We start from the raw sequence: 24,072 nt of genomic DNA on the forward strand, positions 1-24,072 counted from the left end.
AAGGACTTGTAGAAATTCAGTTTTCCCTACTGATTTGCTGCTGGGCACTAAGCTCTCTCTCACACATGCTCCTTTGCCATGATGTGGCTATAGCTTGAAGGATTTCAACTGAACTAAATTGATAAAGACATTGTGCATTTGAGTTCCCCAAATCAAGAGCTAAATAACCCCCTCTACATAAAGTTAACTACCTTAGCATGTTAATTATAGTAATAGGAAGTTGACTCATACAGGTTCCATAGGAGTATCTCCAGGAAAAGGTCTAAGAAGAACTGGGTTCATGGCAGGAAAGACCTAGAATAACATGCTCCCTTTGTTTCCTCTGCATTTCACATGAATTTGATGCTTCTGTTAGTAACACTTAGGAAAATCCAAGTGGTGCTACTGAAATAATGTAAAACCATGAGTGTGTTTTGGACAGGACACAGATGTTTCTACAGCAGTGCATCTGAACTCCAAAGCATTCATCCTTGTGTCTGTACTGTGTTGTACTCAGCTATTTCTTCTTGAAGGACACCCCCATGGCTTATGAAGGCTGATGCTGGAGCTAAGTTTTGGGATGCATGCTTGTCTGTGGAGCTGTGCCCAGTGTTCATTCAGCTGATCCTCCATGACTAGTCAAGCATAGCTGGCCTCCTTCTGTTTACAAGCCTCATCCTTGGTTTGAGTCCAATGTATTTTGCAAAACAAACTAAGGAGGTTTTAGGATATCATAGAGCCCCAGATTCTTAATTTTTTTTTGCTTCCCTTTTGTTTCTTGGGGGGGGGGACACAGCTCTTTCAGAACACACTGAGAAACTGATGCAATCTGCAGCACTTACCCCACGCAAATGTGGATGAGGGACAAAGACCTTGATTACAACCTCATTAGCTTTATGCAGAACTTCAGAATCCAGTTTCAGCCACAGAAATCAGGAGAATAGACCCAACAAGTCGGGCAGAGCTAGCAGGGAAGATATCAGGTCAGCTACATGGTCCCACTGTTTTCATTGGGCATAACTTGTAAACTGGTAAAGGGAGATCTTGTGACTCCTGCGATCTTGTACCTATACAGAGGCCATTCCTGTCCTGTACTTTAATATTATGTATGTATTTATATATTATAACATCTCCATTTTATATATCATATAACATTTTTATGTTTTATGCTTATATTTATACACTATGCATATATCTATCTACTAATTGACTGATATCCTTTTATGTCTTATTATATTTTCATGTATGATCATCCTTATGTACCCACACATTCCTCATGCATAGATTCAGTCAACCTCAGCTCAAAATAGTTGGGAAATATATTTGTGCTAGCTAGTTTTATGTCAGGTTGACATAAGCTAGAGTCTTTAAAGAGAAGGGAAACTTAATTGAGAAAATACTTGTAATATTGGATTTAAGTAAGCCAATAAATCATTTCCTTAATTACTGATTCCAATGGATGGCTCAGCACACCGTGGGTGGTGCCACCTCTGGACTGGTGATCTTCAGTGTTATAAGACAGCAGACTGAGCCAGCACCATCTTCTGCCTCCAAGTTGCTACACTGTTTGAGTTCCTGCCCTGACTGCCTTCCACATTAGATTGTGATACAGAAATGTAAGCCAAAAACACTCTTTCCTTCCCATTGCTATTTTTCAAGGTGTTTCATCACAGCAATAGAATACTTAGCTAAGATAGTATTGCACATGCACTGAAGGAACCTGCCCATGAAAGGCATGGGCAGCCTGTTTTCCCTTCTCATTAGTTCCTAAACAATGCAATCCAAACTACCATTTGTGTAGCACTTAAATTGTATTAGATGTTCCAGGCTGTGGAGTGATGATTTATGTAGGATGATCATACTATATGCAAACCACATGCCAGTTTGTATAGACACTTGAGATTTCACAGCTTCTTATACTTTGAGATTTTCTGATGGATGATGATGGAATGACTGCATTTACAAACTCATCTCTTAGGTTTTGTAAGTCCTTGTTGAAAAGTTCCCTATACCAAGCTCCATAGTTAAGCTGTCCTCATGTGGTATCCCCTGTGGGAAGGAGTCAATCAAAGCGAGTGTAAGGAGGAGGAGCGGTGAGTCAAGGCACTGTGGTAAGGGTTCAGATGAATGTCTCACGCGTGGGTGGGCCAGGCAAAGTCAATGTCAGAAGCAGAAGCTGATAAAGTCACTAGGCCTTGTTCCTTTGGAGGAAGAACAGTAGAAAAGTCTCAGCTTTTTCTTCAATATTTATTTGTGCTATAAATACATAGCAAAGCCTAGAGGCTAAAAATGGAGGTGTCCGGAATCCTCACCAGCAAAGATACCGGTTCATTAATTTAATTAAACATCTGACCAAATAGTAGCCATAACACATACATCTTCTCTAACAAAAGGATCCAAAACTCACTGCAAATTCTCTTGATTTATTAAACCAAATTATTCAACTCAATAAGTAGAGCCTAAAGGCCTTGAGCTAAGAGGAGAGGCATCTCTGCTGTATAGACTGCATCAGCTAGGGAAATTTAAAAGCTGGTTCATTAGGCTTAACACACACACACACACACACACACACACACACACACACACGCACACACACACAAGCCTGGGAGCTAAAGGATGGTTAACAAGGGCCAGGGCTAAGGGCTGGATTTTCATATCAGCCACAACCCAATAGCCCTCTTCCATCTACCTGACACTGCACAGAGAGTAACAATGCGCCATCTGGAAACTCATGCACTGATGTGAGCTGGTGAGTGTTGTAACACCACAGATAGTTGTGGTGTTAGACCATCTATGTTCTCCAAATGCTGCAGGTGGCATTCTGGTTTATTAATTTCAAGCATCACCTGTAAGAAGGCTAAATTTACCAGAAGTATATTTTTAAGAAGAACTTATTTGCTATTCCTTTGAGAAAAGTCAGGGCCTAGTGACTGGAAACCAAACCAAAACCAAAAGCAAAATACTTGGCATACAGGAGTTCTCAATATGTCATCCAAATAACAGGTTTCTTGAAGACAATCCATCAATATGTCAAACACATGTCTTTGCCAACTCACAGTGAGAGCAACCTTGTGGACTTGTAGCCCAAACTGGGCACTTTGAAAAAGTGTATAAAAATAGGAGGGGAGTGGAGCCATTTCCCAGAGAAACCTGGGGAAGGAGGTCTGCGCTATGATTTTTAGGACAGAGCTAGCCTAGAGAAAGGGGCAAGTAGCTCTCATCAGCTTCTTTCCTTGTTGCCTTTCACAACCTGTGAATTTGGAGGTGATCACATGGGTATTGTTGTCTGTGGGCTCCCTTCTCACCCTCATCAGCTGTTGTGCACCTGCAATCTCAGGATTGAAAGAAGCTAGGAATCAGGCAGCAGTGAGTAAGGTGGGTAGAACCCATTCGGGAGACTGTGATGGAGATAAGGGAGGCTGTGCCTGGGACAGCTCATTTATTAAAATAGCAGGGCGAGTTTATATGGCTTGAGTCTGGGGGGAGGGGAATAAAAAGGACCAGGGAAGAGGTGCTGCAGGGAGAGAGGGCAATGTGAGGGCCTTGCAAGTGTACAGCTAGATTAGCAAACTACTGATCACATGATTTCTGAGAAGCCGGTTCTCTGGCAAAGAAACAGAGGCCTAACCAGCTTTATGATAAGTTTAGTATGCCCAAGTCTGATTTGGGTAGGGTGTGGCTGCATCCTGCAGTGCTCTCTGAGAGCTGTCAGAGGATGGGCAGCACTCCTAACATCCCTCATCTGCCTTGGGAATCCACACTTGTCCCTCCCCTTGAGTGCATGAGAACACTTGTGTGATTAAATTAAATTTTGACAGGAGGCTAACACCACCCCCAATTGTGTGTGTGATACCAGAGTGCAGGGAGCTGTTTTAGTCTTGGCAAAATTGTATGCATAGGGCCCTAAAGCATTTTCCTGGCCTCCTGCATTCCATGAGTAAGGTGAACAAACAATGTAATTTATGTTATAGCTAATTCCTCAGTGGTACCAAAGAAAATGTGTCAATTACATATTCAACATAAATAAGTAGGTTCAATAGGATTATAAAATAATTTCTTCAGCTAGTGTTAAGGCACTGAGTCATCTTGCTTATGAAATCCCTTGTCTTTGCTGACTCCCTTAAATGTTGCTTAGTCTATGTCTTCTAAGCATATATTCTGTCTGTCCATATGTTAGGATCACAGTAGGAAAATTTCAAGCATTTGAACAGGCATGCGTATTAAAGTCTTGATTCACAGCTTGTGAAACGATGCAAAGTTAAGAGGTAAGGTCTAGCTGGAAGTAGGTCACTCCAGTGTGCCTTTGCCTTCAAGCTCCTATATGGCTCTCTGCTTCCTGTCCACCAAGAGGTGGTTATCTGCCAAATATTCCACTACCATTGCTGCTGTGCCTCACCACAGGCTCAGTATCAACAGGTCCAACAGAGAAACCTCCTAAACTGTGAGCCAAAAATTAATAATTTCTTCCAATACTTTTCTGTGTAGGTATTGACTTGATATTTCCAACTGTTGTGTAAGTGTTCAGCAATGAAGTCTTGCAGTCAGTTTGTGTAGAGAAACATACAATCTTGGCAACAGCCCGAGATACTTAGATATTCTTGGGGACCCCTTTGACCAACAATTCAATTAGATATAATCCAATTTCTGTACTGTAAGCTTTGTTTGGTGACAAGAGATATTTGGTTTGGGACTCTCTCTGTCACAATATTTGGCTATTTAATTAGGAAGACATTCATATATGTACGTATTTTGGGAAGTTTCTCCTGTATTGGGTTTCCATATTACCCCTCAAAAGCCCCTTAATTTTATTTATTTCTCCATTTATTTTCTTCCCACAATCCCCTCTCTCCTCCCTGTCTCCACTTGGTGCTCCCATTTCACTTGCCCCATCTTGCCATAGTTTTCTATTCTATTTCCCATTTTTAACAACACCCAGCTGTTCCCTATAGTATCTTATTGTATACTTACACTCGAGGTCCTATAGATTGTGTATCTTGGTTATGATTACCTTCAGAGTTAACACCTACATATAAACAAACAAATACCAATTGATCTTTTTGGGTAGAGGATAACACACACAAAATGATTTTTTCTAGTTCTCCATACCTGCCTGCAGATTTCATGATGTCATTTTTTTAATGGCTGTGAAATAGTCCATTGATTAGATATACCACATCTTTTCTCCACTCTCCTGTTGAAGGATATCTAGGTTATTTCCAGTTTCTGGCTATTATGAACAGAGCAGCAATGGATATGGTTAAGTAAGTGCCCCTTTGGTGGGATAAAGTATTCTTTGGGTATATGTCCAATAGTGGCATAGCTGGATCTTGAGCTAGATTAATTCCCATCTTTATGAGGAACTGCCACAATGTTTTTCGTAGTGACTATATGAGTTTGTACTTTCATCAATAAAGTATGAGTGTCCCCCTTCCTCTCCTACTTCCTGACCTACATAAGATGCCACTTGTTTTGTTGATCGTAATTATTCTTACATGTATAAGATGAAATCTCAAAATACTTTTCCATTTCCATTACAGCTAAGGTGTTGAACATTTCTTTGTTTCTCAACCATTTGAGTTTCCTCTATAACAATTTAAAAATTTTGATATCTAGTTAATATAGTTCTGCATATAATATAATATTAGTGCTCTATTAGATGTTGTGTTGGTAAAAATCTTTTTTCATTTGGGGAGGAAGCTGATTCATCCAAATTACAGTGTTCTTTGCTATGCAGAATATTCTCAGTTTCATGTGGTCTCATTTATTAATTGTTGATTTTAGTGCCTGTGGTAATGGCATCCTATTCAGAAAATCTTTTCCTGTGCCAATGATTTCAAGGCTATTCTGTACTTTCTCTTCTACCAGATTCAGTGTATCTGATTTTATCTTGAAGTCTTTGATCCATTTAAAGTTCAGTTTTGTACAGGATAAGTTTGGATCTATTTTTGTTTCTTTTTTACAAACAGCCATCCAGTTTGACCAGTACCATTTGCTGAAGATTCTGTCTGTTCTTTCAATGTTTATTTCTGGCTTCTTTATCAAAAATCAGATGTCCACTGCAATTTGAATTTATATCCATGTTTTCAGTTCAATTCTATTGATCAATGTGTTTGTTTTTATTCCAATGTCTTGTGTTTTGTATTACTATAGCTTTGTAGTACAACTTGAAAACAGGAATGATGATACCTCTAGCGCTCGCTCTCTCTCTCTCTCTCTCTCTCTCTCTCTCTCTCTCTCTCTCTCACTGTGTGTTTCCACATGAAGGTGAAAATTGTCCATTCAAGATCTGAGAATAATTGTGTTGAAATTTTGAGGAAAATTGCATTGGATCTGTAGATTGCTTTTTATAGAATATACATTTTAACTATACCAATTCTACCAATCCAGGAGCATGGGAGATCTTCCTATCTTTTGATACTTCAATTTCTTTCTTCAATGACTTATAGTCATTCATGCAGGTCTTTTACTAGCTTAGTTAGAGGTATCCTAAGATATTTTATATTATTTGAAGCTATTTTTTAAAAAAGATTTATTTATTTTATGTATAAGAGTACCCTTTATCTATCTTTAGACACACCATAAGAGGCCATTGGATCCCATTACAGATGGTTGTGAGTCACCATGTGGCTCCTGGGAATTGAACTCAGGACCTCTGGAAGAGCATTCAGTGCTCTTAACTGCTGAGCCATCTCTCCAGCTATTTGAGGCTATTTTAAAAGATGTTGTTTCCCAGACTTCTTTTATAGATTATTTGTCATTTATATATAAGAGAGCTGGTGATTTTTGTGAATTAATTTTGTATCCAGCTCTTTGTTGAAAGTGTTTATCAGCTCTAGGTCTTTCCTGGTGAACTTAAAAGGGAAATTGTAAGTATACATAATGCTCTCATGTTTTAGAAAGTCTCTGAAACAGACTTTGAAAACAGAGCTCTCCAGTGCCCACTTCTAGCTGGATTAAAACTCCAAGCCTTACTATGGTTGCATTTTGATTATATGTTCTTATGGGTTTTGATGATCTCTGAGACACTTTAGAATTTACTTGATAGTGAAAGTACCTTAAGATATGTGCACATATTCATTGTGATGAAGCTTTTTGTCTGTACTCATGGACACTTAGATGGGTTGATTTAGTTTACAAATAACTAACCTATATCTGGCTCTTGGTTGCCAAGGCTCAAGGCATGCATAGCCATGGAATGGAAATGTGTTAAGACAATGGTAGGATAAAACTCTTTATGTGTTCAGGAGAGCTGGGGCAAGATTTAATAGACAGGTGGCAGGCAGAGCTGAGAGATATAGATTTCTGTATAATATGCACTGCTAAATTTTGTATACTTGATATGTTGGCCTCTGTATTTGCTCCAAATGTTCTGTCATGCACAGTTACTGAGTAGACAACTTTGTGTAATGATAACAGCAACTATGCCTAATGCTGACTCTAATATTGGTCCTAAGTCAGCATTGTGAACTGATGCCTCCAGCCCACATTACAGAGGTGGTCATGGATCTCATGTGAGAGTAAGCTGATATATTTTGTGCATTCCAAGTCTCAGTGTAGCAGAAAGTAGGTTTTCAGCAAGCTGGTGCCATTGTCAACAAAGGCTTAATGCTGCCTGAACATGTTTGTACTAGCTCTTTAATATAGCCCCTCTGTGCTGGCTTAATGGCATCCCCGGTATTCCTAATATTCACAACATGCTTTTTGGCATGAGTATCTTTTTTGTTCCCAGCATTTAAGCTGTGTCTCTTTATGAAGTGGATCTGGACTGTGGTTCAGAGACTGCCCTGAATTATTTAAGGCCATCCTGATGAGCTAGCAGTCTTCTTTTGGGAAAGCTATAGTATCATGGGTACAAGCTAAAGGGACTACCAGGTGTCTGGGATGTGACAGCAGTGATACCACCTCTTCTGGCAGACATTTTGATGCTTTATATATATTGATGTGTTCATAGCTTCTGATTTAGCATTTTCCTTCTAGATTTAGCTGCATGACATGGGCTTGTGAGTGTTATGGATACATCCAGGAACAGTTATGGTTGACTATAACTATATATGGTTAGCCAACTTCATTGTGTCACTAGGCATTGTCTGAGGATCATTTGAGATCTTGATTAACATGCACTTATGAATTAGCATCATAGGCCTGGCTTCCTTAGGGATCATACCTCCCTATGGGCTTCTAAGGAGCTCATATGATTATGGATAAGTTAGCATAGAATAAGCATGTGTGAATGAATGCATGTGTGCCTGTGTGAATGTGTGTGTGTGTGTGTGTGTGTGTGTGTGCATGCTTGTCTGTGCTATAAAGAAAAAGTTTTGGGAGCCAGTCAGCATTGCAAGCAGGGACAAGACAAAGATAAATGAAAACATCCCTTCTCAGGTTTGTTTAGGAGCATTGTCAGCATAGTGAGCAGCAGAAACTTTGTGCATTGAGTGCTGGTGCTAGTACTAATTCCATTCATTGGGCTTGAAATCTAGCACAATGTTCCCTATCTGGAGTCTTGCGATACTTATTCAGTCTCATGGGATCTCCTTTTCCTCGCCTATGAAGTTAGTAGATGAATGCTTATTGGAAAACCCAACATAGAGAAGCCAGTATACCATCTCAGGTATAACAGGATGTGCTCACAAAATATTTTTTTTTCTGTACCTGGTATGTATCTATCCCTGGAATAAAAACACAACAGGATTGGTAACCCATGGGCAATGAAAAAGAACGACCCTTAGTTCCCTCTTAGCGATTATTTGTGACCTGAATCACAAGAGACCCCGAGCATGAGCAGGACTGCTACATCTGTGAAGAGACTATGGGATTTAAAACAAGTCTGAGACATGAGACCAATATCCAGGCTTCAATGCTTTGCTGCTCTTCCAGAAAGTGCCTTCTCCTCTTCAGCAGGAATGGGCAAAGACAGAGTAGACTCATAGGAAATCAAGTGTGTCTGTGATTGTGTCAGTTTTACCCATAAATCAGCATTTATAAAGTTTTGATGGTTATTGTTCTAAAAGTCATTGACAGCCATCACACAGAAAGGGTTATTTCTGATCAAAATCACTCATAGCAGATTAATGGTAGACTCATTTCCTGGTTTCACTAACTACTGTAATGTAATCTAATCTAATCTTTCCAAATCTCTTATATTTGGAGACCATCTGTATATCTCTTCCTTTTGGAGCTCCCATATCTATTCCACAGCTCACTGGTTTTTTGTTTGTTTGTTTGTTTTTATTTTTATTTTTATTTTTGTTTTTGTTTTTTGTTTTTTTGACAATTCTTTTCTGTAAGAGACTCATCTCAATTTCTCTGGGTCTGGGATTAAAACAGTGTCAGGAACCAAGACGGTGCGTGTCTATCAGGCAGTGTATCAGAGTGTCAGGTTTTTACTTTTTCTTCTCTGATGTCATTAAGGATTTCTCTGGACATTTTCTAATGCTAAGAGATTCTAAGGGATGTTACAGGGTAACAGAGTTGGGGTGCACCATTACGCAGTATAGAAGGTCATAGCTTGTCTTATTGGCACAGTCTAGTCTGGATCTGAACTCTTCTTTTCCAATGCCTTATAATAGTCATTTAGCTATGTGTTCTTGTTTCGCAGATATGTACTACTTGACCAAGTTGTTGCAGATATGCTACAAGTACTTAAAGAAGGAGTCTTAACTTGGGAAGTGTTAATAGCTCCATGGTGTCCAAAACATCTGCTGCACAGGAAATGCTCTTGAAAAGATTTACAAATCAACCACACTTACTGACTGCTTTTGTTCCATCTATACCAGAGACGTTCAAAATCTCAAACGAAATGCTGCATGGGGAAGAGTTATATTATCTGACTAGACTGGTGTGCTGGCCAATGTGAGCCACTGCAGGAGCCCAGCTATGTGCTTGAGTCAGGAAGACTTTTGCCCTGTCTTTCATGTCCTATAACATAGCTCCCCAGCCACTAGTGATGCAGTCTGATGAAATCCAGGTGACTGAAAAAAATCTAATTAATATGGTCTTAATTATGATAGCAATAATACCCACCTCTCAGCATGAGAAAGTAAGATATTAAGTTAGTAATACTAAATTTCCCAAGGGTGATAAGACCCTTTAAGATGAGTTAATTTGAAATTTACTGATATGATAGAGCAGAAACAGACATATTTGAAAGATTCCAAAGGGGCCAGCAAACATCTCTATGTCAGCTAATTGTTCAGCCAAACAACTGGCAATCTAAGAAATGATATTAAGCACTAGTTATAGAAAAGTAGAAGACTGCTGTTTTTTTATTTCACATATAAGGAAGAATAACAGGCAAAAACATAGATCCTATTGGTCTCTCCCAAGTTACATTACAAATACTACTTTAGGATATTATCTTCTCATTATTATTCATGCTTTACTACTTTTTTCAAACTTGATTACTACGGCTGACTTAAGAGGCTGACTTAAGAATGTGCTCAGCTTCTCAGGTGTGTAGTCCTCTGAAAAGCAGACTTTTCCTTATGTGTCTCTTCATGTCACCTCAACTCAGTATTGGCATTTAGTTTGTATCCAGTGATTTATTTTCTCACAACTGTACAAGAATTACCAAATTCATCACCATGAGGATTGATGCTTTTTGAAAGAAAAAAGAACTTGCGAAAGGAAAGTTGAAAAATTAAAGGCAGCGGTGAGAAGATAGAATTGGCTTGTTTCAGGGCACCCAAGAGTTAGGAGAATTTACTGTTCATTATACAGGAGATGGGGGAAGAAGCAATATTATGGCTACCCTGGCGGAGGCAGTTTCAACTGTTCTAGGTGTATTATACTAAACATGTTATTAAAATGTATAATGGGTTCTCTCCAGGTGGAACTGTGTCAGCCATTCTGCAGCATCCTCACAATTATCCTACTTACTGCTAGCTCAGCTTTGCTTAGTATTTCCAGGAAATCACAAATGAAGGCAAGAACTCTATCTGCCTCCTTCCTCAGGAATATAGAATTGCCTTCAGTCAACATACATCTGGAACCATGGTCCAAATGATCATATACTATACCAGACTGTCTTCAGTTATCATCTGTATTCTGGATCCTGCACCTAGAGCACAAACTATTATTATTTGGTTATCATATTTCCCATTCTTCCTCTAATCTCAGATCTGAAATTCAGCGATGTAATTCAAGTCCTGAAATTAATTTTAAATATTATTAAAATTCTCCTCTAACAACTGTAGGTCTTGCAGAATCCTAAAGGGCTAATCATGAATTCTCCTGCCTTCATTGATTGTGACCATAGGAATATGGACCGCTGGGGCTCTCTGACTCTGAACCACCAACCAAAGAGCATACATGGGCTGGATCTAGGCCTTCCTCCACATATGTAGCAGATGTGCACCTTGGTCTACATGTGGATCCAGGACAACTGGAATGGGGGCTATCCCAAAAGCTGTTGCCTGTATGTGGAATATGTTCTAGCTGGGTTTAGTAGGAATGATGGTAACAAGCTGGTTCCTTTATTAGCAATACTTACTACTCTCTACCTGGTCTTTACCTGAGGGCCAACCCATGACATTACTCAAGCCAACCAGTAATATATATCTGTAGAAACTGCAGATTATCACTCCTTATTTATGATGATAAAAAAATGTACTTCTTACAGCTCCTTATTTAGCTTGTTTCTGAATACAGGTCCTCTGTACCCCTACGTAAGCAGTCTTATCTTCCTTCTCCAAAACTGTGAGCTTATTTATTTAATAAATTACTACCAATATCATTTATCCAGGGTGTATCATGCATGGTTTTTGGCCATTTATTACTAGTGGGTCTGAGGGATCACTCCTTGATGTGTTGTATGAATAAAAAGAATTCAGAGCCAAAGTCACCCTTTTCTAGTGTTTTGATTGTGATGACTTTTATTAACTTTCTGGCAGAGGAAAGTTGGTAGGATTTTTCTACTTGTCTTGATATCTGTCTTCAGTTAGCATGGATCTTGTGTTAATGATTACTTTTGAGTGACCCTTGTCTCAACTCCATGTTACTGGGATAAATGTGATATCTGTATGGAAACAGTCTATCCTATTCTGTATACAACTGTCACTCATTCAACCATGACTTTTATCCAGCAGCTAAAAAACCACAATTTTGAACATGCAAAGAAGTGTAGAGCATATTAGCTTGGTGGTCCCCACATTCTGGAAGGAAAACAGACAATAAGAGCAACGATTTTAATGTAGAGATGTTAAGCGCTCTAAACATGAAATGGCTGCAATATATGGAAGTTCTCAAGAGAAATATTAAAAGAATCTCAGAATTCACTCAAGAATATAAGATTCAGTCTTCCAAGTGGATATTTTGAAGATCAGAGTAGAAAAGTACATATATAACTGGGCAGAATATTCTAGACCCTTGACATACCATGTACTGGTGTTTGGACCCGTCTTACAAACTTTATTGCTATAACCCCTTTTCTTTACTTCCTGCCTTTTGAAATTATTTAGTTTATCAGCACAAAAGATTTATAGAATATAATGAGTTTCATTACAGCATTTTCTTTATTTTAATTTTTTTTTACTTACTCATATTACATCCCTCTCACTGTCCCCCTCCTGTTCACCCTATCCCATGATCCTTTCCCCATCTCCCCTTCTCTTCTCTTCTCTTCTGAGACCCCTGGGTATATCCCCACCCTGTCACTTCAATTCTCAGGGAGGCTAGGCACTTCCTCTCCCACTGAGGCCAGACAAAGCAGTCCAGATAGAAGAACATATCTCACACACAGGTATCAGTTTTTGGGATAGCCCCCAGTTCAGTTGTTAAGGACCCTTATGAAGGCCAAGCTTTCACATCTACTACATATGTGTGGGAGGTTTAGTTCCACCCCATGTATATGATTTGGTTGGTGGTTTGGCTCTAAAAGCCCAAGGGGCCAGGTTAGTTGACACTGTTGGTCTTTCTGTGGAGTTCGTATCCCATTCAGGGCCTCAATCCTTCCTCCTATACTTCCATAAGACTCCCCAAGTCACATCCACTATTTGGCTGTGGGTGTCTGCATCTTTCTGAGTCAGCTGCTGGGTGGAATTTCTCATAGGACAATTTGCTCCTGTCTGCAAGAATAATAGAGCATAATCAATAGTGTTAGGGATTGGTGCTTGCCCATGGGAAGGGTTTCAAGTTGGGCTGGTTATTGGTTGGCCATTCCCTCATTATCTGCTCCATCTCCTGAGTCTTTACTCCTTGTTGACAGTATACATTTTGGGTTTCATCATGGCATTTTCATATACATACCTCACATATTTTGTTCATATCTTGCTCTTTTGTCCCATGGTCTCTTGCCTGTATCACTGGAGTAGTCTTTTGTGTCCTTTTTTATGACATTTCTTATATATGGTCTGCTTTATTCCAGTGGACAGAGGCTGAAGTACACATTCTAAAATCTGTAACTTAGAGCAGGTTCCTCTCTACAAGTGTTCTCCAGTTCATTCAAAGTGATGCCAAACTTTCAATACTTCAAGTTCTTATTTTAATTTTTCTTTAATCTTTTATAGTTGTCTCTGATCTCCCCTTGTTACTAATTCCACGTTGCTCCAGTAACATCTAGCTGTCTTTGAGTTCCACTCCTTGTTAAGGGGATTTGCATTATCTTTTATTTTCGTCATTTTGGAGAGGTCTAAGAGGCTCCCTCCAACTGTTTCAGGTCTCTGATCAAATATTCCCCCCTTTCTCTCTCTCTCTCTCTCTCTCTCTCTCTCTCTCTCTCTCTCTCTCTCTCTCTGGTACAAAGCATAATATGATTTATTCTTTTTCTTTTTTCTTAGATATTTTCTTTATTTACATTTCAAATATTATCAGCTTTCCTGTTTTCCCCTCCAAAAACCTCCTAGCCCATCCCCCTGCTCAACAACCCACCTACTCCCGCTTCACTGTCCTGGCATTCCCCTACACCGGGGTATTGAGCCTTCACAGGACCAAGGGCCTCTCCTCTGCTAACTATGCAGCAGGAGCCATGGGTCCCTCCATGTGTGCTATTTGGTTGCTTGTTTAATCCCTGGGAACTCTAGGGGTACTAGTTGGCTCATACTGTTGTTCCTCTTATGGGGCTGCCAACCCCTTCAGCTCCTTTCTCTAGCTCCTCCATTGAGGATCCTCTGCTCAGTCCAATGGTTGGCTGCAAGCATCCACTTTGTCAGGCACTGGCAGAACCTCTCAGGAGATAGCTACATCAGCCAACAAGCACTTGTTGGCATCCAAAATAGTGTCTGGGTTTGATAACTGTATATGAGATGGACCCCCAAGTGGGGCAGTCTCTGGATGGCCTTTCTTTCAGTCTCTGTTCCACACTTTGTCTCCAAATGTTCCATTCTCAATGTGAATGTTATTAAGTTGTAAACCATCAGAGTTCCCTCCACTTTGCTTTCTTCTGCTTTTTAAATCTTTATTGTTATATATCGTAGAAATCATTATAGTTTTACTATTTTCTCTGCCTTTCTGCCTGCAGTGTATTGTATGCTCAAAGATGATGATCTTTTAGGTTTTCTTCACAAGCATAGCCCAAGGCACCTTGCACAGAGCCTGGCACAAGCAGACACCCAGTAGGTAGTTATTCATCAAGGTTAATAACAAATTAACATGTGCTGGAATGTCTCAAGCAGCTGGTCCAGCTAAAGGCTTTCATTAGACAAGGATCAGGTCATGAAGAACATTGTGTGATCTGCAGAAAAATTTCTGTCTTCAGCCTGTGTAATTTGGAGAAAACTTTCCATCTTCATCCTGAGAAATTATAGAGTCCCTAAGGACATTTCAACAAGCAGATGGAAGAACAACTTCAAATATCAATCCTATTCATCAAGGCAGAGAATTCAGGGGGTCAGCACTTTAATGAAACCCTGATATTTCAATGTTGAGTTTTATGAGATACAATCTGAAAGAGTTTGAAATCCTCATGAGAAGGTTGACAGACAAGTTGGAGAGATGATAGTACTCAGGCAGTGGACTTGGATGGCAGACAAGCACATCCCAAGCAGATGTCTTTATGAAAAGGAGGGAACAATAGCAAGAACGTATGCTCTATCAAGAAGAGCAACAGTGGACATTAGAGCTCCAGGAGATTACAAAACTACAACTTTGTGATTAGTTTCTATTTCTTCATTCTTTGGATTGGATTCCATTTGTTGTTGGATGTGTGAAAAAAACATATAAACTCTCCCAGAAAGATCACACCTACCCATCTTTCTAATACAGGCCTTCTTCTACCATAAAAGGCCAGACTAGGTCTCTTCTTGTTACTTCCATTTGCTATTTACACCAGGTGACTTGAATTTTCTCTTTTTTTTCCTTTGCTTTGCTTTCTTTTTTTCTTCTTTTCTTTTCTTTTCTTTTCTTTTCTTTTCTTTTCTTTTCTTTTTCTTTTTGTATTGAGTTCTGCAAGTTCTACATGGTACTACATGAAGGCTCTAGAAGGTTCTAGAAAAGACAGAAGGCTGCTTTAGATGGGATACGAGATATCAGTGTGTTTTATGGAGAGAAAGTAGGACAAGGATGTCCATATGAGACCCTCAGCCCACAGGCAGAAATGGAAGAGTCAGAGTAGCTTTAGGAAGGGGGTGAGTGTAAAAATGGGATAATGAATCTACAGGTGTTGATGGGAATTTTTAAGTCTCCATTAGACAGATGAGAAAGAATTCAAATGAGAAAGAAAATGCTGAGATTCTGGAGGAACGCCCATTTTGAAGGATGAGCAAACCAGAAAAAAAAAAAAAAAAGAAAGAAAGAAAAAAGAAGGAAAAGAATTTAAGAGAATTTAAGATCGCTAGAGTAGAGTTCCAATCGAGTCACTTTAGTTCTCATTAGTAAAGTTTATAATTTGCCTTTTTCTTCCCCACATTTACAAACAAAATACTGCTCTCAGATTCAAGTTTTAGACTTCTGAATCATAGCACAACTCATTTTTCTGTACAAGTAACATATGTTTTGTATCTTTAAACACAATTACTTTTGTATAATAAAAGTGTTGATTTGATGATGCGACATTTTCTGCAAGTGTGTTTAAGAGAGTTTATGTTTTCATAAGTTGCAATGAAACTCAATTATGTATGTGTAATAAGGCTTCCGATTGTTACACTTAGACTTTCTGTATAATGAAGCCAGCAATTAGAATTTGCTTGCTCTATGGCTTATGAAAACACACTTGTTTTGGAGACAAAAGACTCTTAATGAGCCCCCTTTTTTGTTAATTTTTTGTTGTTGTTTAAAACCAGTCTATAACTCAAACATATAATTAGATTTCTTAAAGGTTTGGATTGTTGTTGTTGTTGTTGATACTTTCTTTCCTCTAAACACAAAACAATGTATGAAAAAAAAAGCAATATTATCAAGGCATGCATCATTTCAAAGCTGTGATCTTGCTAGGATCTGCAGTATTACCTGAGAAGCATCCCCAGTGCTGATAGAAGTGATTCTGGACTTAGGAAGTAGATGCCTCCTAAGTGGCTACAGCAGCTGTGCAAGCTAAAAGAGACATGCTCCTTGCACATCTTCTTTACTACTTGGTCTGGACTCTACATTCTGCTTCATCCCAGTCTTACCATCTGTTTTGGCACAAGATTGGAATTCTACCTAACCGAGAGATGGCTTAGACAGTCAAGTGTCTGCCACTCAAGTACAAGGACCAGGGTCTGAATCTCCAGAACCTAAATGAGAGGCTGCACAGGGCTGTGCGGACAGAGACAGGCAGATCTCGGAAGCTAATTGGCCATCCACCCTAGTAGAATCAATGAACTTTAAGTTTAGTGAGAGACACTATCTGAAAAGGCAATGGTGGAGAGTGATCAAAGATGCCAGCCCCTGACCTCTGGCCTCTGCCCTCAGGTGCCCACTCTTGTAAATACACACTCAAGTGCAAGCAATCACACTAAGGAATATATACATCACTCAAGACCCATTCACAAACAGCAGAATTCCACTTCTATCCTTGCTTACTGATTTCCCATTGAGACCTTCTGCTTTCCAAATGGACTACTAGCTGTTCTCTGTGCTACCTGGCAAGTGATTGTAGAATGAACTAGAAAAAAAAATTCCTTGTCTCCTCTTTGTCTATCTCAGGGTCTGTACACATGTGGCAGACAATCATTACCTCCTCTTTACTGGTGCTTATTTGTTTCCTTGCTGGGGCATTTGTGCTGTGGGCACAGAGGCATTTTCCATTTTAATTGATCCAGGTGTGGGAAAAGGACCAGGGACCAAAGCATCCTATTTTGAATGTTATTTTGAAGAAACTTCTCATCTATATTAAGGGATTCTCCCTTTCAGCTTCTTAAAAAGACCTAGGTCTGAAAAAGATGCTTTGATAGTTTACTCATGAGCCACTAAAGAAACTTTATCTATATAACTTATATTAAATTATAGAAGGTTTTCTGGAAAATACTATTCAGTGTTCAGGAGTGAAAAGAGAAAACTCCAGGGATTTCATATGGGTGTGGATTTAACATAGGCACTTGGCCACACATACGTTGGAGCGATGGCAGGAGAAATTGACAGCGAGTTTGCAGCCTGCAAATGTATTCACTTGTGCTGACAGAGCTTGAGCTGCACAGCAGGCAGACTTTGCTGTCATTGAGTCACCATCCTCCTCTGTCAGCAGGAACCCACAGGCTCCCATACTGGATAGTGAAACCCTCAGCAATATTGGCAGAGCCTGCAGTTACATCCAATTCCCCATGGTTGTTGGCAAAGCTGGGAGGAACACGGCTTCTCCATGCCTTATGTTTTCTACTCTCCAGCAAGCATTTTTCAGAAGCAGCTGGTCAGGGACTCTGGGTATCAAGGTTTCCCGACTCCAAGTCCCAAGGACGGAAAACAAAGCATGGTGGAAATAGTTCTGAACACGGGGCAATAGTATCTTGTGCACTGGGAGTGCATGACAAGGGGTGTAAGATGACATCCTTATCTGAGGAGAGTGAACCTCCCAGGAGCACTGCATGAAAGTTGGGCAACATCTATAAGTCCACAGGTTAGGAGTGGACCATCAAAGGGGTGACCAGGAAGCCTCAAGTTGGAATCTTTCTCCTGCGTTTAACTGGCTGGGTAACGTCAGGCAAGCCCTCCACACTTATGGGATTTATTCCTTGATTTTTAAATTAGAAAAAAGAAAGATCAGTAGCTTCTTAAGATTCATCAATAGGTAGAATTTCTTTGAGTTGTGACAATCAAATAAAAATATAAAAGGATTTTTGGGGGGTTTATGCTATATACATTTATAGCAATTTCCTTCTCATAATAGGGAGTTCAATAAAATGGTAAGGACTATTTAAAAGACTTAGCGAGTACACATGTCTGTGTGAAAAAAACATGATTTTTTGTGTTTATATACATGGAATTACATATGCCAATATACAAATGCACAAATGTACCTGTCAAAGCATATACAAATTTGTGTTTGTGGTGTTTGATGGCATATCAGTATAATTACTAATGTCACCTGGGACATACGCATTTGAGCTTCTCATTGGAAGTGGGACTTAGAATTTCACAGAGGTGTGTGGATCGCTCCTGAAATCCTAAGGCTGATTTTCTTCTCTGCAGGGTGTATTGTGTGGTCTCTGTCCCATGGAAGTAATCTCAGGCAAAGACTCCTTGAAAACCTCAACTACAGCTGTGGATTTCATGTTCAATCAACTCTCTGACTAGCAGAGGAAAGAAGCACAGTAAAGACGTTCTGTCGGGAGTTATCAATATAAACGAATGACAGGTCAGGTCTGATCGCTGGAATTAACAATCCCCACACCCGAGAAGTATTTGGTTCAGCCTCCTCTCAGAGGCAGACTTTTAAATTTTAAACAAAGGATCCAATTAAATTTGATCCAATTTAAATCCATTCAGCTCAGAAACCTTTATTAAATATCTAGGATGGATGGTGCCCTGGGCTAGATAGTGCAGGAGTTACGCCTTTGTGGCTGGCAGGCAGGCAGGCAGGAGTGTTGCTGGCTATGGATTTCAGTAGCAATGCACTTCTGCTTCACAGAACTTTTAGTTTGGGTTCCTTTGTTATTTAATTGCACAGACTACATATTGCTTTGGGAGAAGCACTTCCATCCCTGTGTTTCATATAAAGGTAATTTATGTAGAGAATTTCCTGTGTGAGAGGAGCTATGCTAAGCACTGTCTCATTAAATTCTACCAGGATTCTGGGATTCAGCTATCACCGGAAGCTTTCGTGTTCTACCATCTTTAGGAGATGTAGAAACTTAATCTCTGTCCTAGCAAAAGCAGCCACAGGGTTGTCAGCAGGGACTACTTAACCTCAAGTCTTGTGGTCAGAACACTAAGGCAAGCACTGGCCAGCTTGGTTGTTCTTGAGTCACATAACCACCTTTGGCTTCTGTGATCCCCAGTGATGAATAAGACATCAAGTGAAGAATATTCCTTGTTACCTTTGACTACCTTTGACTTTCATGGATGCTTTCTGACTTGTTTAATCTCATAATTTGTCTCACATTTATTCCTGGTGGGTATTCCCACCAAGTGATTGTACTATTGTCTTCCACAAATGCTTGTACTTTCTTTTATATTTGGTCTGTATAGACTTAACCCCCAAGCCCAGCCTCCTCCAGGTATTCTACCTTTATCACACAGCAATATTCACTGTGCTTTTGCCCTCCTCCGTGCTCCTTTCTCATTTTTTTCTCTGGATATTTAACTTTCCATCTAAACATGATAGTTCACTCACTGGGCATTCTTGTTAGCTTCCTGTGTGTGTATCTTTTGTCTTTAAAGTATTTGATGTTGGAAAGCTATGGGCTGTACATATGACATATGGTTTTGAATTTTTGTTGTGCTTAACATGGAGTGAAACACACAGGGGACATTGTTAATCATTGGTTGGTGATGGAAGTATAGAGTTAGCTTGATATTAGTGACTCACTCAGCCTAGGGAGGGGCCAGCATGGACTCATTAGGAATGGAATCCCTGAGAAGGCAGATTCTCCATGTGGACTTTTAAAGTTTGAAACTCTTTCAGAAGGACATATGTGATTCAGGACAGATAGTAAAACTAGCATACCACAACAAGGAAGATAGAGGGAAAATAGCATGGTGTTTGGCAGAGGCTGCTGAAAGACCAAGTCAGGTGAAGCTTGTAAGAAGACAGGGTGTGCGAAGGTAAGTTTGGGATGCTGAGCGCACACACAGTAAGAGACTGGCATCAGAGATGCCTCATTAAATCTAGAGTTGATCAGCACTTTCTCTGTGCAAGGGAGATAAAGTTGAAGAAGGAAGGCATGGCCTCTTTCTGATGACAGGAGAGTTTGTATCTCTCACATTCAGCATAATATAATTTATGTCAACAGAAGAGATGTTTTGGGGAGTTTAGTATTGCAATCTGTAGACCTCATAGAATGGGGTACATACAGGACACTGGGAAAGGAAACTGGGCACATATCTCCAGAGCTTAACAGCTGTCTTACTGTCTGTGAATTCTTTCATTTCTGTCTTCTGTCCCTTCACCTATAAAATTGGACTAATAATAGTGTCTAAATGTAGATTATTGTGAGAATTAACTAAGATTATGGGTCTGAAGTTAAAGGCAATGGAGGAATCTAACTTATAATGTTATTTTATCTATTATTAGAGGTTTATTTCAATGCATGAGATGATGACCTATAAGGGGAAGGCTCTATAGAGTATCTTGTGAATGTGTTTTATGTGGTAGACTTTGAGAAAATTTAGGGCTTAGCAGATGGAGACATGGGGCTGCCAATTATATGAATGGCAGATGACCTGAGGGGCTCAGTGGGGGGTTAGAGGTGCCTGGGTTCTGTTAAAGACCAACATGTAGCCTGGGGAACAATGAGAGAAGATAATAATTTGGAAAGATAGTAAGAAGTGTACCGGGCCATATATGCTAGGGTAGTATGGGTACTTTTGGTAAAACAAGTGAAATGATGACTAAAGATATCGTTCTGGTATTGCTATGGAAAGAAGAGTGACAGAAAGCAAAGCCCAAGAAAAAGTATGAGACAATAAAAGGACAAAGGGGGCTCCATCCCTCTGACCATCAGTTGTTAACCTATCAAGGAAAATTCACATTTTTTTTGAAAGTCAGTCTCACAGAGAAAAAGACACGTGAATCCAAATATCCGGGCAGCAATCCCCAGAGGCGCCAAAGGTAATGAAACATCGGTATCTGCTGCTCCTATCTATTATTGCTGATATTCAGATAATGATGCCAATACCCAACTTGGTAGAAGGAGGAGGAGATGCTGCCTGTCCAGCAGCCTGCTTAGCTCGTCTCCTGAAGCGGCAAGAGGCAGTCAAGTATGAAGGTGACCCCAGAGAAACAAACCCTCTTCATTCTGGCCAAGTAAGTTATCCTATTTTCAAGACCACATGGAGAATGTTGCTGGCCGTAGTGCTTAAACTAGGGTCGTTGTGTATCTCTTGAATGGCATTCATAATTGCAGGGGGTTTTTGCATGAGGTATCGCATTTAATGTTCAGTGTGAAAAACTCGGGAGCTGCTGAGACTTACAAAGGGGCTCCATCCCTGTCTCATTTCCCATTATAACCTTTCATGGAGAATCAAGGCAAGGTAGGAAAAATGGTAGAATGAACATTCCCTAGAATGTATATACAAAGAACATGTGAGGGATGAGGAGCAATGTGTCAAGCCTGCCTTTTTTAGCACTTCCACATCTATGTCAGAAAGTGACAATGGGGCATAATGAGCTTTCTCTAAGCTCATTAGTATTGGGGACAAAATCCATTTCAGTTCCCACATCCAAGTGTTGATCATAGTGTATCCTTGCTAAAGCATCAACACTCATAGGCTGTAGGTGGATGAAACCATCCCAAGCCTCGTGCACCTTCATATGATTTCATTCATTAGATCATTATGTACTTGCCATTAGCTGCACTGAAATGGGCTAGCAAAGTTTTCCTAGGAAGGGATGGAGGGGTAGAGTCAACAGCAACAACTCATCCTGCTGATTTTTCTTCTACCTCACAGTCTCTTTAGATGTACTGTCTCTACTCAAGACATTATTGGATGAGGCCTTGGGCTTAATTCCATTAGGTCCTATTTTCTCACCAGCAAACAAACAAACAAACAAACAAACAATAAAACAAACAAAACCAAAAACAACCGAAACCTACAACATCTACTTACTATATGTCTTAGAGGAAAAAAATTCTTGGAGTAGTTTATACATCATAAAGTATCATAAAATTGCAAGGTGTGATCATGATGACTAAATCATGTTAGGAATAGATAAACCCTAGACCCTGGGCAGAACATGAATGGGAAGGTAAGAGAGGGTGAAATAAGGTAGTATTTATGGTGTTCTCCACTGTCATCCATCTTAAGTGTGTTATCCCATTTACTTTCCACAATTCTCTGAGAGGATGTTATTTCCAAAATACAGTGTTATAATAATTATTTAATTTTTTTCAGATATAGTTTTGAATTTAGGCATATGTGAACATGTTTTGGTGCATTGAAATCCAAGGATTTATCCATGTGTACTCTTGCTTTTTCTTGTCTTGAATTCTGTGCAGAATGAGACAGGTTGAGAACATGCTGTGCCCTGTGACAAGAAACTATGCAGATAGACAAGCCTGGCTAGAAATTTGAAGATATATAGAAAATTATGAGGAAGCCATAAAGGGACAGTCAGGGTGTTTCTCAGTGGCATGGACACAGACAGAGAGTGACTTTGGGCCAGAGCATCAGGGAAATATCTGTACACAGGCAAGGCTGGACCTGTATGGAGCTAGAAAATAGTTGCTAGGAGTGAAGGGATGCACTCCAGGATGTAGAGGAGTGGATTTCCTGTGAGAAGCAGCATGAATTAGTATTATGGGTTTGAGTGTAAATCCTGATTGATTTATAAAGTTCTTTGCAAACATGCTGAGCAACTTGAACATCTCTTTCAGTTATTATTATATTGTGAACACACATGACTGACTCATATAGTATATATTCACTGATATATTGAGTGGTATGCTCGCAGAAACATCTGTCACTTTTCTAAAGGGATTTTAGTTTAGCTTTTGTATGTTGGAGGCATTGCATGGAGTTTGGAATACTTTGAAAAGCAAACATAACCATTTTCTATAGACCTTGTGTGTGACTTTGTAAGGCTTGATAGTTTGGGATAAGTGATGCAAATTAAAAACACCTTTATGCATTCCCAAAAGGCAATTGTGGTACAAGTGAAAAACTTGTGGCACTATTAGATTTCCATGCTTTATGCCTAATGATGTAAATGAAAAATCTGTTTTGCATATTGGACCAATAACATGGGATATGTTTTTTCATATGCTGCTTATGCCATTGCTACCTAAGGCCAAAGCTCACATTATGAAGGAATGAAACACAGTGAAGAGTGGCAAGGGGATAGGGAATGTCTCCTGTCCTGCTGTTTTGCTCCACATGAGGGAGAGAGAGCCAAGAATCATTATCCAAAGAGGAACTAGGTACAGCTTGTTCTTTCTGTGGCACAGAAAGTGGCATCAGCAGAAAGGTCCTCTCTTTTGGATTTCCTGTCCATGTGCAGATTTGTAATCCTGCTACAGGAAAGCTCTGGGAAAGGAATTTGAAGGCTATAGGAAAGGAGAAGAACTGGAGTCCAAATAAGAAAAATAGTAGTTGGGATGGGCTGCTCTTGTCAATCATAACTTTAGAACAGGAAGTCTAAAGAGACACTGACTATGTGGTGTCAATAGGATTATACCTGGGTCAGCAGAGGTCACCATGAAAAGGAGTGTTTTGATTCATTATCTGCTACATCAAAGCAGAGTGCTCCAAACATAGAATAATTATACGGAAGATCTTATTATCCCTGCATTCAGAGCAGTGATGGTATGGGACAGGCTTACTGATGGGGGCGGAGTGACAGTTTCCCACACTTAACTGCAAATCAGGATTACCTGAGAATGTTCCACTCCCAGTTGGAAAGGTCCAGATGCTTAGTCTATAGATTGAGATTATCTCCTTTGTAGGAGATGAAACAAAAAGTGAGGTCTTACATTTTAGTAAGAGTCCCAAGTGACTTTTGTTTTGTGACATTTGTAGTAATGCTTTATGAATATTGCTTAGTGATTACATATCATGTTTTGCAAATACAGTCCGTCTCTGAACTCTAAA

At 39.7% G+C, this 24,072-nt stretch overlaps 1 long non-coding RNA gene across 21 annotated transcripts in view; it reads left to right on the plus strand.

The window, feature by feature from the left end:
• Gm33228 overlaps positions 1 to 24,072 on the plus strand; it is a 395,277-nt gene that overhangs the window by 265,662 nt on the left and 105,543 nt on the right. Inside the window, exon 1 of one of the 21 annotated variants that reach the window (XR_877251.2) lies at positions 18,151 to 21,289. The exons of the other annotated variants lie outside the window; for them this stretch is intronic. This is a non-coding gene — a long non-coding RNA (predicted gene, 33228). Of the gene's footprint in view, positions 1 to 18,150; positions 21,290 to 24,072 lie in introns of those variants that run through there. 21 annotated transcript variants of the gene reach the window in all.

The sequence above is a fragment of the Mus musculus genome, chromosome 18 (assembly GCF_000001635.26).
Source record: "Mus musculus strain C57BL/6J chromosome 18, GRCm38.p6 C57BL/6J".
In the NCBI taxonomy this organism is placed as follows: Eukaryota; Metazoa; Chordata; class Mammalia; order Rodentia; family Muridae; genus Mus; species Mus musculus.